General features: G+C 34.6%; 1 protein-coding gene across 1 annotated transcript in view; it reads left to right on the plus strand.

Moving 5' to 3' along the window:
* Window positions 1–23889, plus strand: part of IQCM (IQ motif containing M) — a 268148-nt gene that overhangs the window by 7009 nt on the left and 237250 nt on the right. Inside the window, exon 2 of the mRNA XM_045078405.1 lies at window positions 16957–17041. The gene's annotated coding sequence lies outside the window, so the exon portion shown is untranslated. The remainder of the gene's footprint in view (window positions 1–16956; window positions 17042–23889) is intronic.

Genomic DNA, 23889 nt, shown 5'->3' on the forward strand with positions numbered 1-23889 from the left:
GTGTAAACTTTATCACTTCTCACCTCTCCTCAAGTTTAGTACTCTTTCTTCTTCAGTGTGTAATCCAGAAGTTACGCCCATCCAAAGAATTTTAAAAAATTTTCAGTGTTAGAATTTCCCTTTAATTCTTTATTAGAGTTTCCATTTATCTTCCGAGTGCTCCATTTTTTTTTCAACCATTGTATCTTGCTTGTATTGAATATAGATGTTTCCTGACTTTTGATGGTTCAACTTACATTTTTTTTTAACTTTATGATGATTGAAAAGTGATATATAGTCTCTAGAAATCATACTTGGGATTTTGAATTTTGATCTTTTGCCAGACTAGTGATGTGCAGTATTATACTCTCCCATGATGCTGTGCAGTGGCAGCTCCCGGTCAGCCACACGATCACTAGGGTAAATAACTAATACACACTTATAGCCATTCTGTACATGTGCAGCTGTTCTGTTTCTTACTTTCAGTACAGTATTCAATAAATTACATGAGATAGTCATTACTTTATATTAAATAGGATATGTGTTAGATGATTTTGCCTAATTGTAGGCTAATGAAAGTGTTCTGAGCATGTTTAAGATAGGCGAGCCTGAGATACAATATTTGGTAGGTTAGATGTATTAAAGGCATTTTCAACTTGGGATATTTTTAATGTCTGCTGGGTTTATTGGGATGTAACTCTATCAAGGAAAATATGTTTATATTCTCTTGAATATGAGTTTCTTATCTCTTGGCAGGTTTTGTAGTTACAAAAAATTATATCTTGTATATTGTTTTTTAAAGTACAATGAAGTTTGAATATCTACATCTGTATATATCTTAACCTTTTAATTTATTATTTTTCCTTTTACTCCATGTTTTCTTGACTTTAGTAGTTCTTTCATTGAATTTTAATTTCAGTAGTTTTACTTTTTAAAAATTCTTGAGTATAGTTGACACAGGTTACATTTCAGTAATTATATTTTTAATTTCCACTAAAATCTTATTCTCTACCTCTTTTTCTCCCATAGAAGTCTTGGCTGTAATATTTCTTAGATTTCTCTTGTGCTGTTGATTTTCTTTGAATGTCTGGTGATGCGTGGTTGATCATTCTTACTTGTTAATGGGGAAGTTTTATTAACATAACTCACTGATGTAGCTTTCCTTTGCCTTGTATACCTCTATGTCTGCCTGAGTATAAACTTTTGAGTAGGGATGTTGACTGGTAGATAGGCTTGAATTTAAGTTATGTGCTGTATAATGGACAGTTCTGGTGCTTTCCTTTGGAGTGTAAGGCTTTCAAGAAAAAAAAAAATCCCTCTAAATTCTTTAGGGATAGGCTGTATTGCATGGTATTTCTGCCACTTGTCTGAAAGTGAGAGTAGGAGGGACTTAGCCAGCTGTTCAGTAGTTAGCCCTTCATTTAAATATCCTCAATACTACTGTACAACCTATTTTTGCCTTCCATGACTCCATGTTATGATGCTAGATCCTTTCAGGGTCCTCTCAGGCAAGATAGACCTACCTTCTGTACAGCCCTCACCTCTATCTCCAGCTTTGTCTACACATATCGTTACCCCAGTAATCCCATCTGCATCGTGTCTTCTTTAAATCCATGAAACACTGTAGACTGCTCAGAGCTTATTGTTTGCTCCACTTTCCTACCTCATTCACCTTTTGCTATTATCCTGCCTTTTCCGCATTTTTAGATTTGTTGTTTCAGTGTGATTTGAAAGGGAGAAAGGAAAATGTTTGTACTCCGGCTGCCTTCTTTCCTCAGTAGTAACATTCATTTTGAAGGATATGTTATTTAAATATTTATGCTTTTTGCTTTTTTGGTTTGATTTTAAAGAATTTTAGGGGCGATGAAAGGTTGAGTATCTTCTGGTCCCCTGCCTCCCCATTATGTGTTATAAATTCTGTCATGACTGAATATTGAACAGATCCAATAAAAAAGTTGAATAACCGATTCAACATGAATGACCTACTATGATGAAAGTGTGATGAAGTTATATAACAAAATATGAAAATTTTGTGACAAATTTGTGTTCTGGCAAAATAGAAACAACTAAAAACCAACTTACAGCATCCATATGAAAACAATATATGTTTTAAATGAGTTTTACTTAAAATAATCTTTAGTTTTGCCTCATTTTATAGATAGGGAACCAGGAAAGAATAGCGGGAATGGTTTAGAAGCTGGTGTTCTTAGAGCAAAGAGGCATGAGGAGGAGTAAAGTAAGAGAACTGACAGATGATGGGGAAGGAGGGCACTGCAAGGCGGAGTATAAAAGGAAAATATCTGGTCTTCTGCCTCCTGCTTCCTTTGGCATGGAGGAAATTTGGAGGTAGTCGTGAACACTTAAAACTCAAAACTGCAACAGAAAACCAAATTTGGGTTTCTTTAGATGCTCTTGAGTATAAATAATGTGGATTCATGACTTGTCCTTAGTCAGAAGGTAGCTGTCTACCTTTTATACCAGTGGAGCGTTTATGTGAACTAGTTTGGAGGTCCAAACCTTTCTTAACACTTCCTAATTAGGCTGAAATTCCATCATGGGATTTGTGCTGACCTCATAAATAATGAATGTGAAATTTAATTTTCCAGTCACAGGTGCCTGGTCAAGGTTACAGACAATTTATGTATCTTTGTAGGAAAGTCTGTAACATGTAACCATTGTTCCAGTGCTGAAATGCATGGGGCCTAGTGTAGAGCCTGTTTTTATGCCATGGTTGAAAACTTCTGAAAGCTTTTGTTTCTTTGAACACTGTAGAGACCAGTCAGGTGCATTACTGCCTGACCCACAACAGTTTTGCAGAATTTCTGTATATTTCTTGACTTGGTTGGATTGTTTGCTTTTCTTATCTCTGGAAATACTTGAGTAAAATAAAAACAGTAAGCACAGTAGCCACATTTGGTTTCTGTTTCTAAACATATTGAAACCAGTAATAATCAAAGAAGATAACTAATGATTGATCAAAGACAAAAATAGATATTACTGATATGTTACATTTTTCTGTTGTTTGAAAATCACCTATGATGCACCTGTGAACAATTGGAGAGAAAATGTCTTTAAAAAATTAACTTCCTTTATATGGCTATCTAACCTTCCAAAAATAAAGTGACCCAAACATATAGCTTTTATGAAAATTACAATATGGCTTTTTAAATTATAATACCTGGCAATTAGCAACACATAATACAAAGTGCTCCTGCCTGAAAATTTTATATTTAATTTTGATCTTGCAGCATTACACTTTAATTGTATAGTCTCACACCATCAAAAATAAGTTTAAAAATGCAGGTTTTCATTTTTACATATGGTAAAACTTTCTCAAGAAAATTAAAATACTGTTATCTTTTCATTGAATAATAAATATGGGGTTCCCTCTGATGAAATTAATATAACCTATACTACTCAGTAGAGAACAGAAATGTTAAAGAATACATTAAAAAATGGCTAAGAGTACTTCATTACCAAACCAATTCTGCAGTTTCCAAAGACTTATGGAAAATATTATTCACCTCTTGGGGAAAACCTTTGGCAGAAAGCTCAGTTTTGCTTGGCATTCTGTTTGCATCTGTTTAGTGTCTGGTTAGCCTGTTCTTAATGTCAGTTGTGTATATACTCTCCTCATGTTGTGGAAGAAAAAACAACTTTAGTTCTCAACCCATATTTATTTTTCTACTGATATTTAATCTGTATGTTGAGTTTAAGTTTTTGGATTCCACTGTGATAGTTTAAATGTGTACTGTTTGCAGTAGTGACAATTCCCAAGTAATTGAATGGGATTTTGGAGTTTTGCTGCTGCTTCTATTATAGGCTCTTTGTTTAAACATCCCCATGGTGTAAAATAAGGACATCCTATGAAGTATGGTTATGTTGCTGATGTGAAATGAACCTTTTCAAATTCTCAGACATTTAATAGCATGACTGCAGAATGCATATTAAAAATTTTCTAGGTAAAAGGGATAGAATGAATGAAAAAAAGATGGAGAAAAACAAAAAAAGATAGTAGTAAAATTTAGTAAATAATGTTACCTACAAAATCTATTTATGTGTAATGAAAGATGAAGCATAAATCTCATTATTAAGCCTTTTCTTGGAAATTTTGGTGCCTGAATAAAATTATTCCCACTTTATACTGCCTTGCTTTTTAATTACTGAAAGTTTGATTATCTAAAATAACCATTGCTCTCTCTAAAATGAAGTCAATGATCTAACATATAAGAGAATATTAAGGAGTATAAATTCATAATATTTATGTTAATATTGAGATGATAAATTTAAAAGAGAAAAGCCATTAAAATTGGATGACTGTTACTTCAAATCATCAAGTGTTATTAGCATAAATGTAAATATAAATGTAAAAGTTAGATTTGGCATCTATTTAATTGATACTAGAGGGAAGTATATGATGTGCATATATGAGTCTATGTTTTTCCTTGACATATGGCTTGACCCCTGGTTTATCTCAGAGTGGAATTTATAGTTGCTGAGTTGTGCTGTTTCACCATCATTTTTGATATTATACTACAATTTCAACTTCTGTTATAGGGAGAATTTCATTCTTAATTATACAGTGACTTTTCCTTAGTCTTTTTAAATTTAGAGCCTGGATTGTCATTGTCTAATTACCTCCACAAGTTGTATCATGTGAGTTATTCTTCTCACTAACACTTCAGGGTTTCTTGCATCAGAGAACACATTTCATTTGAGTTTATCCTTTTACGGTACCTGATCCGTAGTAGAGGTTATACTTAAATAATTTTGACAGGACTCTTTAATTAAATTCAAAGCATCATTCGCCTTCCTTCCAAATATAAAGTGTATCTTTGAATGGTGGTGGACCTTGGGAAGGAACTATGCATTTATATTTGCCTACTTCGTGATTTTTTTAATTTCCACAATTAATAGGTTATTATTATTCCTACTATAAAAATGAAGAAATTAATATTTAAGAGAGTAGGTAACCAGTCCAAAATTGTACAGGCTAGTCAAATGTGGAAATGGGATTTGAAGCTAGGTCTTCCTGACTCTAAAGACTTTACTTTCAACTGCTAACATGCCAACTTCCTACCAAAAAAAAAAAAAAAGAAAGAAAAAGAAAAAGAAAAAAACAAAAGCCTGATTTCAAGCTTTACTACCACCCTCCCCTCAAAACCTTCAGTTTGTTTCTCAGAGTCCACAGTCTCTCATAGTTCCTCTCCCTGTCTGATTTCCTTCACCTCACTTCTCCTCTCCTTCACCCAATGTCCTCCGTCTTATTCCTTATGCTCCACAAGTAAGTGAAAACATATGATAATTGGCTCTCTCTGTTTGACTTATTTAACTCAGCATAATCTCCCTATTCCCATCCATGTTGATACAAAAGTTGGGTATTCATCCTTTCTGATGGAGGCATAATATTCCATTGTATATGTGGACCATATCTTCTTTACCCATTCATTTGTTGAAGGGCATCTTGGCTCCTTCCAGTTTGGCAATTGTGGACATTGCTGCTATGAACATTGGGGTACACATCGCCCTCCTTTTCACTATGTCTGTGTCTTTGAGGGAAATACCCAGTAGTGTAATTGCAAGGTCATAGGGTAGCTCTATTTTTAATTTCTTAGGGAATCTCCACACTGTTTTCCAAGGTGGCTATACCAACTTGCATTCCCACCATCAGTGTGAGAGGGTTCCCCTTTCTCTATATCCTCTGCAAAACTTGTTGTTTGCTGTCTTGTTAATTTTGGCCTTTCTAACTGGTGTAAGGTGATATCTCAATGTGGTTTTGATTTGAATCTCCCTGATGGTGAATGATGATGAACATTTTTTCATGGGTCTGTTAGCCATTTGTATGCCTTCTTTGGAGAAGTGTCTGTTCATGTCTTCTGCCCATTTTTTGATGTGATTATCTGTTTTTTGAGTTTGAGTTGGAGGAGTTCTTTGTAGATCTTGGATATCAGCCCTTTGTCGGTAGTGTCATTTGCAAATATCTTCTCCCATTCCGTGGGGGTGCCTCTTTGTTTTTTCGACTGTTTCCTTGGCTGGGCAGAAACTTTTGATCTTGATGCAGTTCCACAAGTTTATTTTCATTTTTGTTTCCTTTGCCTTTGGAGATATGTCTTGACAGAAGTTGCTGTGGCTGATGTCGAAGAGGTTACTGCCTATGTTCTCCTCTAGGATTTTGATAGATTCCTGTCTCACTTTGAGGTCTTTTATCCATTTCGAGTTTATCTTTGTGTATGGTGTAAGAGAATGGTCAAGTTTCATTCTTCTATACATAATTGCCCATTTTTCCCAGGACCATTTATTGAAGAGATAAATGTCTTTTTTTCACTGGGTATTTTTTCCTGCTTTGTTGAAGATTAATTGACCACAGAGTTGTGGGTTCATATCTGGGCTCTCTACTCTGTTCCACTGGTCTATGTGTTTGCTTTTGTGCCAGTACCATGCTGTCTTGGTGATCACAGCTTTGTAGTAAAGCTTGAAATCAGGCAACACGATGCCCCCAGCTTTGTTTTTCTTTTTCAACATTTCCTTATTAATTCAGGGTCTCTTCTGGTTCCATACAAATTTTAGGATTTTTAGTTTCAGCACTTTGAAAAATCCTGGTGGAATTTTGATCGTAATGGCACTGAAAGTATAGATTGCTCTAGGCAGTACAGACATTTTAACAGTGTTTATTCTTTTGATCCATAAGCATGGAATACTTTTCCATCTTTCTGTGTCTTCTTCAGTTCCTTTCATGAGTGCTCTGTAGTTCCTTGAGTACAGATCCTTTACCTCACTGGTTAGGTTTATTCCTAGGTACCTTATGGTTCTTGGTGCTATAGTAAATGGAATCGATTATCTAATTTCCCTTTCTATGTGTTCATTGTTAGTGTATAAGAAAGCAATTGATTTCTGTACATTGATTTTGTATCCTGTGACATTCCTGAATTGCTGTATGAGTTCTGGTAGTTTGGGGGTGCAGTCTTTTGGGCTTTCCATATAAAGTATCATGTCATCTGTAAAGGAGAGAGTGACTTCTTCTTTACCAATTTAAATACTTTTATTTCTTTTTGTTTTCTGGTTGCTGTTGCTGTACTATGTTGAACAACAGTGGTGAGAGTGGGCATCCTTGTTGTGTTCCTGATCTCAAAGGGAAGGCTGTCAGCTTTTCCCCATTGAGAATGATATTCTCTGTGGGTTTTTGGTAGTTTGTCTTTTAAGGAGTTTGTCCATTTCATCTAAATTGTTTATTTTATTGGCATAAAGTTGTTAATATTCTCTTATTTTAATTTCTGTAGAAACTCTAGTGATGTCATCATCCTCAGTGCTGATATTGGTAAATAGGATTTTATGTATTTTTTTTTTGGTTGATCTAACTAGAAGTTTATCAATTTTATTGCTCTCAAAGAACTAGCTTCGATTTCATTGATTTTTCTCCATTTTTCCCATTTTCGATATCATTGATTTTTACTCTGATATTTATTGTTATTTTCTCTTGCTTACTATGGTTTTCATTCATTATTCTCTCTCTCTCTCTCTCTCTCACTACGGTAGAAGCTAAGGTCATTGTTTTGAAAACTTTCTTTTTACATAATACAGACACTCAGTACTGTGTTTCTTCGTAGACTCTGCTTTGACTGAATCACATAAATTTTAGTATGTTGGTTGTAATTTTTATTCAGTTCAAAATGTTTTCTAATTTCTCTTTTTATTTCTTCTTTGACATTTGAATTATTTAGAAGAGTGTTACTTAGTTTCCAGATGTTTTGAGGTTTTCCTGCTATATTTTTGTTACTGTTTTCCAACTTAGTGCTATTGTCAAAAAACATACTTTATACAATTTGTATTCTTTTAAACTTATTGAGATTGATTTTATTCCCCCAAATGTGCTCTACTTGAATAGAATGTGTATTTAACTGTTGTTGGGTGGAATATTTTATAAATGTCAATTAGATTAAGTTGCTTGATAGTATTGTACAAGTGTTGTGTATGCTTACTGATTTTCTGCCAATTTATTCTACTAGGTACTTAGTTTTACTTAGGGTTTGTAATCTGAGTGTAATTTCAGTTTTATTGATTTCTCATTCTAGTGCTGTCAGTTTTTGCTTAAGGTATTTTAGAGCTCTGTTATTAGGTACATAAATGTTAAAAATTGGTATGTCCTCTTGATTAATTAACTTCTTTATCAGTATGAAATCACTTTATCTCTGGTGATATTTTTGCTATAAAATACTGATATTAATATAACTACATCAGTATTTTAAAAAATATTTTATTTATTTATTTGACAGAAAGAGATCACAAGCAGACAGAGAGGCAGAGAGAGAGAGAGAGAGGAAGGAAGCAGGCTCCCTGCTGAGCAGAGAACCCAGTATGGGGCTCGATCCCAGGACTCTGGGATCATGACCTGAGCTGAAGGCAGAGGCTTTAACCCGCTGAACCACCAGGCTTTAACCTGGTGCTGAATCAGGCATTCCTACATCAGTATTTTTTTAAAAAAAGATTTTATTTATTTATTTGACAGACAGAGAAATCACAAGTAGGCAGAGAGGCAGGCAGAGAGAGAGGAGGAAACAGGCTTCCTGCTGAGCAGAGAGCCCGATGTGGGGCTTGATCCCAGGACCCTGGGGTCATGACCTGAGCCAAAGGCAGAGGCTTTAACCCACTGAGCCATTCAGGCACCCCTACATCAGTATTTTTAAAAAAGATTTATTTATTTGACAGAAAGAGAGAGAGAGGGAACACAAACTGTGGGAGTGGGGAAGGAGAAGCTCCCCGCCAAGTAGGGAACCCGATGTGGAGCTTGATTCCAGGACCCTGGGATCATGACCTGAGACCAAGGCAGGTGCTTAACCACTGAGCCACCCAGGTGCCCCCAACTACATCAGTATTATTTTAATTAGTTAGCATGACATATCTTTTCCATTCTTTTCCTTTTATTTCTCTTAATATTTTAAGTGGGTTTCTTATAGGCAGCATATACTTGATTCCTCCTTTTTTACCTAATAAGAAATGCTCATTTAAAATTTTTTTAGGGGCACCTGGGTGGTTCAGTGGGTTAAAGCCTCTGCCTTTGGTTTGGGTCCTGATCCCAGGGTCCTGGGATCTAGCATCAGGCTCTCTGCTTATCAGGGAACCTGATTCCCCCTCTCTCTGCCTGTCTCTCTGCCTACTTGTGATCTCTCTCTCTCTCTCTGTCAAATAAATAAATAAAATCTTAAAAAAATGTTTTTAAATTGGGAATATTTATGCCATTTACATTTAATGTTATTATTGATGAGTTTGGGTTTATAGCTACCATCTTGCTATTTATTTTTTATTTTTTCCATTTTTTTCTCTTTTTCCTGAGTTTTGAATTCTATTTTTTATTCAGTTGTACCTCCTTTATTGGCTTATCAGCTGTAACTTTTTGTTTGTCATCTTAGTAATTGGTTTAGATTTATAGTATATATCTTTAACTTAAAACAATTTTATGTTAAAATAATAGTATTATATTACCTCATGAATAATATTGGTAACTTGCGAGTTTGCTTCCACTTTTCTCCTGGCCTTTGTGCTATTTTCATATATTTTACTTATTATTATTTTTTAAAGTTTTTATTTAAATTCCAGTTAGTTAACATACAGTGCAATATTAATTTCAGGTCTACAATAGAGTGATTCAACACTTCCATACAACAGCTAGTGCTCATCCCAACAAGTGCACTACTTAAACCCCATCATCTACTTAATGTTCTATATGCCACAATCCATTGTTAATGTTTTTACTTTAAACAATTCTTTTAAAGAGATTTAAATAATGATTAAGTCTTTTATATTTACCCAGGACCCTGAAACCATGATATGAGCCAAAGGCAGATGCTTAATTGACTGAAGCGCCCAGGTGTCCCCAGACTTTTTTCTTTATATATTTCAGTTTGGATGACTTCTATTGATGTACTTTCAAATTTACTAATCTTTCTTCTTGCAATGTTTATCTCTGTTAATCCCATTCAGTGTATTTCTTTTTTTTTTTTTTATCATAGACATTGTAGTTCTAATTTCTAGAAATTGTATTTCAGTCTTAAATATCTTCTAGGTTTTTGCATTGCATGCTTAGTCTTTCCTCTAGCTATTTGAACATATGGAATACAGCTGTTATAGCTATTCTAATGTTCTTGTCTACAAATTTTATCATCTGTGTAATTTCCAGGTTGGTTTTGATTCAATTTTTTTTCCCTCATTATTGGTCATATTGGCCTATTTTTGCATGCTTGATAACTTCTGATTGGATGTCAAACATTGTGAATTATATCTGCTGGGTACATCCTTACCAAAAGTGGAAGTCCTATAAATTTTCATATAGTTTTAAATACAAAATACCACAATAATATCAGAATCAAAAGATCCCAAAGTGAAAATGAAAGAACAACAAAAATTTGGCTCAGTGTTATTTACCTAGAAGCCAGCAAAATGCAGCAAGCAGGTCAAATTCAACCCAACGCCTGTTTTTGTACAGCATGGGGGCTAATGTTGGTCTTTACATTTTAAAAAATTTATAAAAGAGAGAAATAAAAACTCAATAGAGATTGTATGCAACCCACAAAGCCTAAATATTTACTTTGTTCCTATAGGAAAGATTTGAAAAAAAAAATCCTAAAAGGTCTAAGTTTACTAGTAAATTATTACAAAGTATAAATTAGTTGTGTCATTGAAAAAATTTCATCCTTCAGTTTTTGAGAAAATAGAAACTTTTCTTTCTGATGTGAATTATGAAGGAGGAATATTCTTTTACTTTCTCTTGGCACTTCTCTACCAGTCTTCCAGCTTTGTCAGTAATATTATTTCTCTTTGTCAAAGTTTAAAACATTCAAATTATATTCTCTAACAAATTACTATAGTTGTTTAAGTAGATTTATTTAAATTGATTCAATGCCCACCAATACTTTATTTTATTTTATTTTATGCTTTTCCATTTCTGAATCCCTTATTTCAGGTAGGACTTCAGTTTTCATAAAGGTATTGTAGAAATTATATTTCTTATGATTTTGTGTGCTTAATAAAGTCAGTTGCCTGAATCTCAAAAGAAAATTTGAATGAGTTAAAATATTAAAGTCATATTCTCTTTCTCTCAGAAGATCTTGGTCATTGTTCCATTGTCTTATGGAAATTGCTGTGAAGAGGTATGGAGTTAGTCTAATTCCCATGATTAGAAAAAATATATTATTTTTCCCACCTGGATCATGATGAATTAGGAAATTATCATTTATTATAGTTCAGAATGCTTTTTTCTGTTCCATTTGTTAGATTAAATTTATCTGTTAAGTCATTTTGTTTATCCCTCATGTCTATTAACTTATCTATAATTTCTTTAATAATGCATTTGCTTTAATTCATTAACTTATCTACCAACTTATTTATTTATTCAACATAGGTTCCACACATATAGATTAACAACAGTTAACAACAACAACAAAAAAATCTCTGCCCCCTTGGACTTTGCTTCTGGTACAGGGAGAAATACAATAAGCTAATAAATGAATAAAAATGCCTCGCAGGTGGTGATATGAGAGTGTTGTGGAGAGAATAAAGCAATCATAAGCTAGCAGTACATGTTGAGGGGGTTTAGGAGTTCCTGTTTTTTTTTTTTTTTTTTTTTTCAGGAGGTGTCTCCAATGAAGTAATTTTTGAATAGGTTCCTGAAGAAGGTAAGTTGTTAGCTAAGTGGGTATCTGGGAAGAGAATTCCAGGCAGAATCTTGAAGACTGTGAGCCAGTCTGTCAAACAGAAAACATGGCAAGTCTATTCTATTTGACAAGCAAAGAGGCCACTGTAGTTAGAGCAAAGTTTGCAATGGTGAAATGGAAGAAGATGAAGTTAGAGTGGGTAGCAAGTGGTGAAATTGTGAAAATGACTTTGAATTTTACTCTAAGATGGAAAGACATTAGAAGATAAATTCATTTCCTGTTGCTGCGTAGCAAATTATCACAAATTAAGTGGCTTAAAACAACACACACATTTATTATCTCACAATTTGAGTGGGCCAGGATTCTTGGCATGGTTTGAATATGTTTTATGCTTCAGGGTCTCACAAGACTTTATTCACTGTATTGGCCAGGCTGCTTCCTCAGCTGGAGACTTGACTGGGGAAGAATCCACTTCCATGCTCATTCAGGTTGTTGCCAGAATCCGTTTCCTCATGATTGTATAACTGAGGGGCCCAGCTTTTTCCTGGCTGTTAGCTGAAGTTAACTCAGATCCTAGAAGTCACATGCAGTTCCTGGAGGCTCTTGCAGTTCTTTGCCATATGGTTGGTTACTTCTTCAAGCCTAGAAGGAGAGTCACAAATACCTATTACAGACACATGATGCAAGGTCTCAGAGAATAAATCTCAACACAGCCATGACATGAAAATTCTTTTAATGTTACCATTGTTCTTTAAAAGATGACATAGAAATCTCATTGACAAATCAATTAGTTTTTGAATTTTTTAGAAACTTCTGTTGTTTTAAAAATAGAGAGATTGTAGGGGTGCCTGGATGGCTCAGTTGGTTAAGCATCTACCTTCAGCTCAAGTTGTGAACTCAGCATCCTGGGATCGAGCCCCGCATCAGCTTTCTGGTCAGTGGTGAGCCTGCTTCTCTCTCTTCCTCCACCTCTCCCCAGCCTCTGTTCTCTCACTGACTTGCTCTATCTCAAATAAATAAATAAAATCTTAAAAAAAAAAAGAGAGAAATAGATTGTAATGACTGAAAGAGGCATATGAAACATGGGTTTGTTAGGTTGTTAGGGAGTAATATTGAGCTGGACAATTTCTAAAAAAAAGCCACGTGTGTCCTTTAATCATGGATATTTTTTTCTTTGTGTACATTGAGTATTCTGATACTGGATGTCAGTAGTTATGCATTTCTTAAGACTTGGAAAGAAGTTTGCAATTTTTTAAAATGTACAGGATTATGCTGCCAGGGGCTCTAAGACTAAGTAGAATTTTGTCTTAGAGGCAGTCTTTTTTCCTGAAAGGGAATAGGTTAATAAGTCCTTTTGGTCATTGTTACAGGATAAATCATTGTTCTTTTGGTAGCTCTGGAATTTGGAGAAATAATCCAAACCAGACACTTCAGAGTAGGGTGTTATGTATTCTGTTCAAAACTGAAAATCTGATATGACTGGACAGAAGTCTATATGGAAGAGAAGTGGTCCTGAAGAGCTTAGGATTGATAGGAGGGGAAACTTATTGCTGGAAGACACAAGTATCACTGAGTTTTAAAATATTTGTCTTGAATCTAACCATCTTACCAATTTTTAAAATTCTGGTCATAGTCACTATTATTATACAGTCTTATTAACAAAAGGAGATGGTTTATCTCTTCTTATGCAATATTTATGCATTATAAGTTACAAGACAATTTTGAATAACAACAGTGATGAGGATATCCCTCTTTAGACTCTGGTTTTACTTAAAACTGCTTTAGCTCTTACTTTTTTTGGGGGGGGGTAGGTCAACTTTGTGTCATATAGTTTCCTTTGATTAATCTTTCCTCATTTATCCACATAATTTTTACCACGATAGTGAAAAATACTGTCAAACTGGTACATATTATCTCCCTATAATTGTATATTGGTATTATAATCAGAAGAACAATGCTTCCCTCAGGTTGTCATTTATAGAATTTATCTACATACCTTGTAGTTTTAGCTATTGATGAAGCAGTGTGTTATAGTAGAAAGACATTAGATGTAGAATTAGAAAATATCAGCACTGGCCTTGGACCCATCATTTATTAGCTGCATAAACTTAGATAAGTCAGTTACTTTCTCTGAGCCTTCGTTTTCTCATTTAAAAGTGGAGATAGTATTGTGTTATTTATCTCATAGCTTTGTTTCTAGGCAAAAAATTTAAAATAATGTTTCTGAAAATATTTAAACTGCAAAACACTGAATCCATAATTAGGGTGACTATTCATTCCCAGGGAAGACTTGTTTATGTCTGTTACCCTGGCTTAGTTTTTAGAAGCACCTCTCTCACTCTTAAAAGTCCTAATTTGAATAATAGGTTTTGTCACCCAAAATGTCATTGTTACTTTCTTTATACCTGTCTTCCTGGGTAGACTGAAAACTGACTGATGGTTTTCCAGTTTTGGGTCACCTATAACACCTAGCCCAATACCTTTTACTTAGGGCTCTTAACCTTTGAATTAATGAATATTTTTAAATAGGTATTGAAAGCTGTGATAGTTTTTTGTGATGAGCATTATTAGCATTACCTTGGCTAATATCAGAACTTAAAATAGGTTGAGTGGGAGGAACTTATGGCTATATAATATGCTGCTTTTTACAACTTGTGAGCCAAGTATAATTTAGAGATGTATCTGCAATGAACTAGAAAATATGCTTTTAGAGTCATTAATTTGGTTAAAAGACCTGTAAAACACATAGTGAGTCTGTGACCTGTGCTGACAAATAGAACTCCTGAAAAGAATATCATAAGATCAGAAATGAAGAGATAATGATATTATCTCACTTTCTGTGGTTGGTATGAATAGTTTTAAGGACTTATTTTTTTGAACCAGCAGATTTAAGGTTCTTTTGAGCTTTTATGCATGACTTGCTAGGTTATTACTATCTTCTTCTCTGTAGATCTTGAAAATTTTAGGCATTACTTCCTTACTCAGTCTGAGAAATATGCATTCTGGGTCATATCTTGAAGCATTTATGTTTGGAGAACCAACAGTCAGTTACTTTAGAGAAGATTTTGTGTTTAATAATGTCAAGAACATGATATAATCAAGAGATCTATCTTAGAAACTTTGAATTTAGGTTAGAATGAAAGAAAACAATTTGTCTTTTAAATGTTCACAAAAAAGGAGGAATAATCCAAAATCAAATACTTGAGTTGCTGCATTGACAAAGTAACTTCTTGGATTTTTATTTTTATTTATTTAATTTTATTTAATTTTATTTTTGAGCAAAAAGAATCCAAGAAAAATGTGGGCCTTTTTTTCAGGATCATTAAATGGCAGTGAAGTAGTCAGACCTATAAACTCTCCAATAATGTGGAAACAATTACTTGATGGTAGGAAAAAATGAATGTCTCGTCATTATTGCAGCATCTTAACTTGCTAAATTAAATAGATTGAAAAATATTTTTTTAAACCTCACCTTTATGTATATACTTCACTCTTAGGAAAGAGAAATTGCTGTTTACTTCATCTTTTTGAATGTAATTTTTTTTAAGGAACTGGAGATTTTAATTTACTGCAAAGCTTGTTACTGCTGTAGGTTTGTTAGTTGTGGAGGTGATGTATATTAAAGACTTAGGCAGCTTGTCCAGCTAATTATACTCTTGCTGTGTTTGAACAGAACTATGGAGAAAAACTGCTTAAATGCCTTTTGTATTTTTTTTTTTTTTTTTTTTTTTTTTGGTAACAGTCACTTTGTAGGTATGATAAGAAAAAAAAAGTGCCCATTACTTTTCAGATTGCTTTTAAATTTACAGTAGCATTGAAACAATATATACTATGACACTTAGAGAAACCTAATATTTGAGTAGTGACTGTGATTTTTTTTGAAAGATATGAGATGAAACATTAGTGTACCTTTTCTCCTTGTTTTCACAAACATATAAGAAATACACTTGGGGTGCCTGGGCGGCTCAGTTGGTTAAGCGGCTGCCTTCAGCTCAGGTCATGATCCCAGGGTGCTGAGCATTGGGCTCCCTGCTTAGTGGAGAGCCTGCTTCCACCTCTCCCTCTGCCTGCCACTCTGCCAACTTGTGCTCTTTCTATTTCTCTGTCAAATTTGTAAATAATATCTTAAAAGAAAAAGAAATATACTTTGGGGGGTACCTGGGTGTCTCAGTCATTAAGCATCTGCCTTCAGCTCAGGTCATGATCCTAGGGTCCTGGAATTGTCAGGCTCCCTGCTGGGTGGGAAGCCTGCTTCTCTTTCTCCCACTCCCCCTGCTTGTGTTCCCTCTCTTGCTGTCTCTCTTTGTCAAATAAATAATATCTTTTAAAAAAAGAAATACATCTTGGAAAAATATATACAAAAAGTAAATTCTTAAAACCAAAGTAGAATGGTGGTTACCAGGGACAGGACAGAGAGGAAAAGGGGATATTGTTTAATGTGTATAGAGTTTCAGTTCTGCAAGATGAGAAAGTTCTGGAGATCTGTTTTGCAACAATGTGAGTATATTTAACACTACTGAATTATACATTTAAAAAGGTTAAGATGGTATATTTTAAGTGATTTTTTTTTTTTAATCACAGTAGTTATTAGAAGCAACTTCTCACCTGGTCAATGTAGTCTGTTTTCTGTAAATAAACTTTCTGAATGAAAAATGTACCCAGAAATCTACAATAAAGAAGCCTAGCAATATTTATGGCTCACTGTCTTAGTGAATGATGTTTTCCTTGGAAGTCATAATAGTAGGGTGCCTAGGTGGCTCAGTTGGTTAAGCATCTAACTCTTGGTTTCAGTTCAGGTCATGATCTCGTTGTGGTGGGATGGAACCCCAAGTCCAGCTTGTGCTCAATGAGGAGTCTACTTGGGATTCTCTCCCTCTTTGCCTCTTCCCCTGCTCATGCTCAAGTGCTCCCTCTCTTGCAAGTAAATAAATAAATAAATAAATCTTTTTTAAAAAGTCATGATAGAGTAGGATAAGAGATCAGTCATTTGAAAAATGTATGTTCAATTGTGATAAAATCAGAACTCTGAGTTAGCTAGATGAACATAGCATTATCATGTCATTATTGTTGCTGACTTGGCATTTTAGGGAAGCTAAGGTAACAATTATATTCTATGTCCTTAATGGTATGCTTAGTTAACAAATGGAAAACATCTCATGCAAAGAGAGATATATAATAGGGATAAAGTCGTTAAGGAAGCATACTCATAATACTCATTTACCCCTTTGTCCAGTAATACTAATCTCTTACATGAAGTCTTTCATTTTAACTTTTAACATGCACAAGAGTCACCTCATTTGTTTGAAATTCTCTCCACCCCCTCCACTTATAGTGGCTGAAATGGCTGAAAATAATCGCTGACTGACTAGTAAATGATGGAACATCAGCTGTGTCGTAACAGTTCGCTATAACTAAATGTGAGTAATGTGGATCACATCTCAGGAATATTAACATCATATTGTGATGTAATGATTTATAAAAAAAATACGTATATGGTGTTGACTAAGAAGAAGAAGAAGAAGAAGCTATTAAGCAACCGAAAGCATTTAATTAGGGTCCTAGGGATCACAATCTGAGAGACACAGACACCTGAAATTAAAAGTGTGAGTGGAGTGCAGGCTTATAAAGGCAAAAATCATAGGTTTATATAATTTGTTTTGGAAGAATTATGATTGGTTCTGGCAGAGTTTAAACTGGATGCCTAATAACACAATTAGCTACTTAGCTACTGATACAGCATTATCTATCTTAGTCCAGGGTAGAAGGATATGTTCTAGGAAGTGGTGGAGTTATAACTGACAAAAGTCAAAAGTTCATGGTGTTGGAGAAATGAAACTGGAGACAGATGGAAGAAAGAGATGTGTATAGACCCAGCCTCTTCAGTGTCCTTTTGACTATTTTAAGTGAATCTCTTGGCAATGGTTACTTAATTTTGAATCATTCACTTTGGTCATACAGATGATCAAAATATAGTTCTCAGACATATTTGGTCTTTATCTACAATTCCTGAATATGCTTCAGAACCATAAAAGTGAAATGAGTATCTTATTATTAATGAAAGTGACTTTTGGACCCCACCCAAGGGCAAAGGCTAATTGCCAGAAGGACCAATCATGTGAGTAGAGGCATGGAACTTCAGTCTGACTGCCTGACCACCAAGGAGGGGAGACAGACTGCAGACTCAATCAACCAAGGACCAAAGACTTAGGCAATTATGACTATGTTATGAAACCTTCATAAAATTAAATAGCTTTTTAGCCTTTTTTTTCTTGAGAGCTTCCATGCTTGGGGAACCAGAATGCTTCTATGTGCCACCAAGCCAGGCCCCAAGCTCCGTGAGGACAGAAGCTCCTTTGAGATCTTGCCCTAAGTATTTCTTCTTTTGGCTATTGATAGGTATTTTTTATAGTATCCTTTAATAAACTGGTAAACATAAATAAGTGTTTCTCTGGGTTCTATGAGCCCTAATAACAAATAATTGAACCTAAGGAGGAGATTGTTGGAACTTCCAATAAGTAGTTGATCAATTGGAAGCACAAATAAACAGCCTGGGGCTTACAACTGGCATCTAAAGTGAGAGTTGTAGGGGCAGTCTTGTGGGACTGAATCCTTAACCTGTGTGATCTGGTAGTTTCACCAGCATAGGTAGTGTCAGAATTGAGTTGAATTCTTGGACATCCATCTGGTGTTCAAGAATTGCTTGCTATTGTATGTGAGGCCACCCCCTGTTCCCACACTGAAATTGGTCTTAGGACACCTAAAGCCATGTCATGCCAGTTTGGAGGGGTCATTAGAGAACATTTAGTCTAAATAACCATCTGATGTTTAGTTTTTCTGACAGAAGATTAAGAAAAGTATCTCTACAAACAACAGTATATTCCAAATTAGTTGTCAAGTAGGTTCTTTTGCCCGTTACCTTACATATATTTAATGAATGGGTAAGAGTCCCCAAGTGGGTAGGAAGGGGAACTTACTGCTTGAGGAAAGATCCCATTTCAATCTTAGTTAGCTCTAATCATTAGCCATTTTCCTCACTAGATGACACAAAACCTGTGTTTGCTTAAATTTTTCTTTCTTAGGATAAGCATTCCCAGTGTCCTTACAGGTTCTTCATAAGACATTCAAGTCTAAAAAAAATTGATCTTAATTGCTGTCCTCTAAGTATATTCCACTTAAAAGAATGTTTCTTTTTAAAGTGCCTACGGTGTAATACTCAAGGTAACATTGAGTTGTTATAAGTTTAAGGAAGACTATATACTATGTTGGTTTTAGACACTTTTTTCTGTTTGAATTACTGTTGGGATTAGTAATGCTTGAAAAGAATGACAGAACAGAAAATGATCTATGTTAGTAAGAAATGTTACCATGTTGTTTTAAAAAATGATTCTTGCTTTATGCTTCGTTTGCTTACTGAAACTGGTCTCTCCGTTGCCAAAACTCCAACCTGGTGGATCTTTTATCATTCTTTCCTGCTATCATAGTAATGTTTATTTTTTCTGATTATAAAATTATCATTAAAGAAAAATTTAAAAATATAGTAAAATTTTAGGAAAAATATGATTCATAATCATTACTCAGAGATAACAATTCATCATTTTAGGTATTCGTAGGTATTTTTAGGTATTTGTACTTTTATAAATGGTATGTGTGTGTATGTATGAAATATATGTAGTAGAGAAGGGATTATATTATAAATACTTTTTTACTTTTTTTCTGTTAAAAATATGTATTATATATAAATATATATCGTTATATATTTATATTATATATTGTATATATAACTATATATATATATATATTATTAACATATAATGTGTTATTTGCCCCAGGAGTACAGGTCTGTGAATCATCAGGCTTACATATTTCATAGCACTCATCATAGCATACCCTCCCCAATGTCCATAACCCAGCCACCCTAACCCTATCCCCCACCTCCCAGGAACCCTCAGTTTGTTTCATGATATATATACACACACACACACACACACGTATATATATACACACACACAAAATATATAATATTTTGTATTATATATAATACAAAAAATATATTCTTTTTTTTTTTTTTTAGATTTTATTTATTTATTTGACAGAGAGAGACACAAGGAGAGAGGGAACACGGGGGAATCGGAGAAGGAGAAGCAGGCCTCCCATTGAGCAGGGAGTCTGATGCAGGTCTTGATTCCAGGACCCTGGGATCATGACCTGAGCAGAAGGCAGCTGCTTAACCAACTGAGCCACCCAGTCACCCCTGTTAAAATTATATTTTGAACTTTCTTATTTTTAGGATGTATTCCATTTATTTATGAACCTTTTCTTATATACCAGTTTTTCAGTTGTTGTCCTTTAAGTTATTTATATTTTTGTGACCATGAATGATCCCATAATGGACATGTTTATATGCAAATGTTTATCTCTACATCTGTGATTATTTTTTGAATATATTTCTTGAGGGATTATTAGATCAAAATATTTGAACATTTCTTAAGTCTCATAGTAATCTCTAAAAGATAGGGTAACCATGTAGTTGATCAGCCAAACCAGGACACTTTTACCAGGACAAATGCACAACTAACTGGACAGAACTGGAACAACAGGTTCAAACAGAGATTGGACTGAATGAAATGGGAAATAGGATCCTCCTGCTAAAAGAAAATGTGATTATTTCCTTTTAAAGTAAAATTCCTCCAGTGCTACCCCCATTAGAATTTTAAAAATCCCTCAGCATGACTGATTTTTAGTGAAGGTCATAAAAGTGTGTTATAACAATTCATTATTAAACACAAGGATTTTTACTTTCTTACTCATCAGAGGTCTGTTTATGAGTGAATGTATAGCTGCATTTTTAGAAATTATACACATGTCCATATACACACACAATATAAGACCTACAGTGTAACTGCATAAAATGATAAATAGAACTTAATTTGACACATTTCAAAGCATTATTATAAAGAGGAAGCTTGAACTAAGTAAACAACCAACAACTATATAAATAATGAAAGATGAAAGAACTTTATTAATCTGTATTATCTCCCAAATAGAATTAGAAAGAAATTATATCAACTATGGATAGTTTTGGAGAGATAACTTTCACACTGAAAGTGAATAAATTCTTTGGCTTTATTAATAAAAGACTCTTTAAAAGACAGTATAATATTTAAGTAGAAGACAACTATTTTAATGCAGTCTTTTTCTTTAGTCTTTTGCCTTCATTCTACTTCCATTCTGTGATAAAGCATGGTCTTTGACAGAGACAGATATTTAAATACTAATTCTAAGGAGGAAATTAAATAAGACATTTTTAAAAACAACAGATTTTAAAATGGTTGCCATGAACATTCTTGGCACACAGTGATATTCAGTGTATCTAACAGAAGTTCCCTGGGGTCATCTGACCCCCCAAAATAGTATTTTTCATAGGAATTACATAATCACTGATAAATGTTCTCGTTCTAAATTTAATTGTGGAACTTTTATTTTTTGCTATTTATAATATATAAAGAAAGGACTTAGGGTCTATTTTTATGCAATATAATGCTGGAAGTCCTAGCCACACCAATCAGACAAGAAAAATAAATGAAAAGCATCCACATAGCTAAGTAAGAGATAAAAGTTTTACTATAAGCAGATGACATGATACTATATATAGAAAACCCAAAAGATACCACCAAAAAACTACTAGAACTAATAAATTAATTCAGGAAAGTTATAGGGCACAAAATTAATATACAGAAACCTGTTGTATTTGTATACACTAATAATGACCTAGCAAAAAGAGAAACTAAACAAACAATCTCATTTACAATCACACCAAAAATAATAAAGTACCTAGGAACAAACTTAACCAAAAAAATGAAAGAAAATATAAATCATAAAATTAGATGTGCAGTAGCAAGAGCACTGGACAAGCAGTGCTAATTTGTTTTCTTTTCTAGTCTGGATGACTTTCATTTTATTTTCTTTGCCTTATTACATTGAATAGAACTTGTAGTACAATGATAAGAGTGATAAGAGCAGTACAGTGATAAGAGCAGGCATCCTTGCCTTTTTCCTGCTCTTGGGGGAATGTTGTTCAGTCTTCTGCCATTATGTATGATGTTACCTGTAGATTTTTCCTAGGTGCTCTTTATCAGTTCAAGAAAATTCCTATTCATTCTATACTTCTGTTCATAGCCTGCTACAAATGATAATGATGATGGTGGTGATGATGATGATTAAAGAATGGATGTTGGGTTTTGTAAAAAAATTTTTCTGAATCTTTTGAAATGATCATATGGTTTTTCTCTTTTCACTTGTTAATAAGTACATTTATTAATATTTGATAAATATTCATGTATTACTGGGATAAGCTTCATTTTGTTATGATGTATTATCCTTTGTATATTTTATTAGCTACATTTTACTAATATTTTGTGGGGATTTTTTATGTATATTATTATGTGTATTTTTATATGTATTTTATGTATATCTGCATTTTGCATATTTTATGAGATGTGTGTATATATCTGTAGGTTTTACTTTATTTTTCTTGTATCTGTTTGATTTGTCTTAATGATTGCTCAATTGAAGGAGCTGGAAAGTATTTTTTCCTTTTTCAGTTTTTTAGAAGAGCCTTTCTATCCTTTTACTTTTAATCTCTTTTAGCTATTGAACACCACACTTTAAAAAATTTTTTTTTAAGAACACCACACATTTTTGAGCTCAGTGTTTTACACAGTAGGTTTCTGATCTCACTTTGCACTTTCAGGGTTCTGGCCAGTCCATCATGCCCCATTAAAATGCTGGGTCTGAATGGTTGGTAGTTTTATTTGTAAGGATATAGAGAAGGACACATTTTGGATATAAAAGATAATGGGCTTGGCGGAGTCAAGATGGCGGAGAAGTAGCAGGCTGAGACTACTTCAGCTAGCCGGAGATCAGCTAGATAGCTTATCTAAAGATTGCAAACACCTAAAAATCCATCGGCAGATCGAAGAGAAGAAGAACAGCAATTCTGGAAACAGAAAAACAACCACTTTCTGAAAGGTAGGACCGGCGGAGAAGTGAATCCAAAGCGACAGGCAGATAGACCCCGGGGGGAGGGGCCGGCTCCCGGCAAGCGGCGGAGCAACGGCGCGTGCACAAAATCAGGACTTTTAAAAGTCTGTTCCGCTGAGGGACATCGCTCCAGAGGCTAAACCGCGGCAAAGCCCACGTGGGATCAGCGTGGCCTCAGGTCCCGCAGGGTCACAGAAGGATCGGGGGTGTCTGAGTGTCGCAGAGCTTGCGGGTATTGGAACGGGAAAGCCGGCTACAGAGACAGAGCTGACAGTAAGCTCGCAGCTCGGTGTTACCTTGAACCGGTCGCAGGCTCAGTGAGCTCGGAGCGCGGCCAGAGGTCAGGCAGACGGGAGTAACTGGGCGCTGTCTCTGAGGGCGCACTGAGGAGTGGGGCCCTTGGCTCTCAGCTCCTCTGGGCCGGAGACCAGGAGGCCGCCATTTGTATTCCCGTCTTCTGGAACTCTACGGAAAGCGCTCAGGGAACAAAAGCTCCTGAAAGCAAACCCAAGCGGAATACTCACCCCGGCCCCTGATAAGGGCGGTGCAATTCCTCCTGGGGCAAGGACATTTGAGAATCACTACAACAGGCCCCTCCCCCAGAAGATCAACAAGAAATCCAGCTGATACCAAGTTCACCTACCAAGGAGTGTGGTTTCAATACCAAGGAGAGCAGCAGAATTCCAGAGGAGGAGAAAGCAAAGCACGGAACTCATGGTATTTCCCTGTGATTATTTTTAGTCTTGCAGTTAATTTGATTTTTTTCTTTTTCATTTTTTTTTTTCTAGCCTTCTGGTAAATTTTTCGTTTTTAACTTTTACCTTTTTCTTTTTTAACGTTTTTTAACTAGTTTATCCAATGTATATATTTTTTTCTTTTTTATATTTTTCTTATTTGTTTTCTTTTTTTAAATTCTTTTCCTTTCTTTTTTTTTTTTCTGTTTTCTTTTTTTTTCTTTCTTCCTTTTTGAACCTCTTTTTATCCCCTTTCTACCCCCTCACGATTTGGGATCTCTTCTAATTTGGTTAAAGCATATTTTCCTGGGGTTGTTGCCACCCTTTTAGTATTTCACTTGCTCCTTCATATACTCTTATCTGGACAAAATGACAAGATGGAAAAATTCAACACAAAAAAAAGAACAAGAGGCAGTACCAAAGGCTAGGGGCCTAATCAATACAGATATTGGTAATATGTCAGCTCTAGAGTTCAGAATGACAATTCTCAA

This window comes from Mustela putorius, unplaced genomic scaffold (assembly GCF_011764305.1).
Source record: "Mustela putorius furo isolate JIRA1106 unplaced genomic scaffold, ASM1176430v1.1 tig00000242_pilon_pilon_pilon, whole genome shotgun sequence".
NCBI classification, from domain to species: domain Eukaryota; kingdom Metazoa; phylum Chordata; class Mammalia; order Carnivora; family Mustelidae; genus Mustela; species Mustela putorius.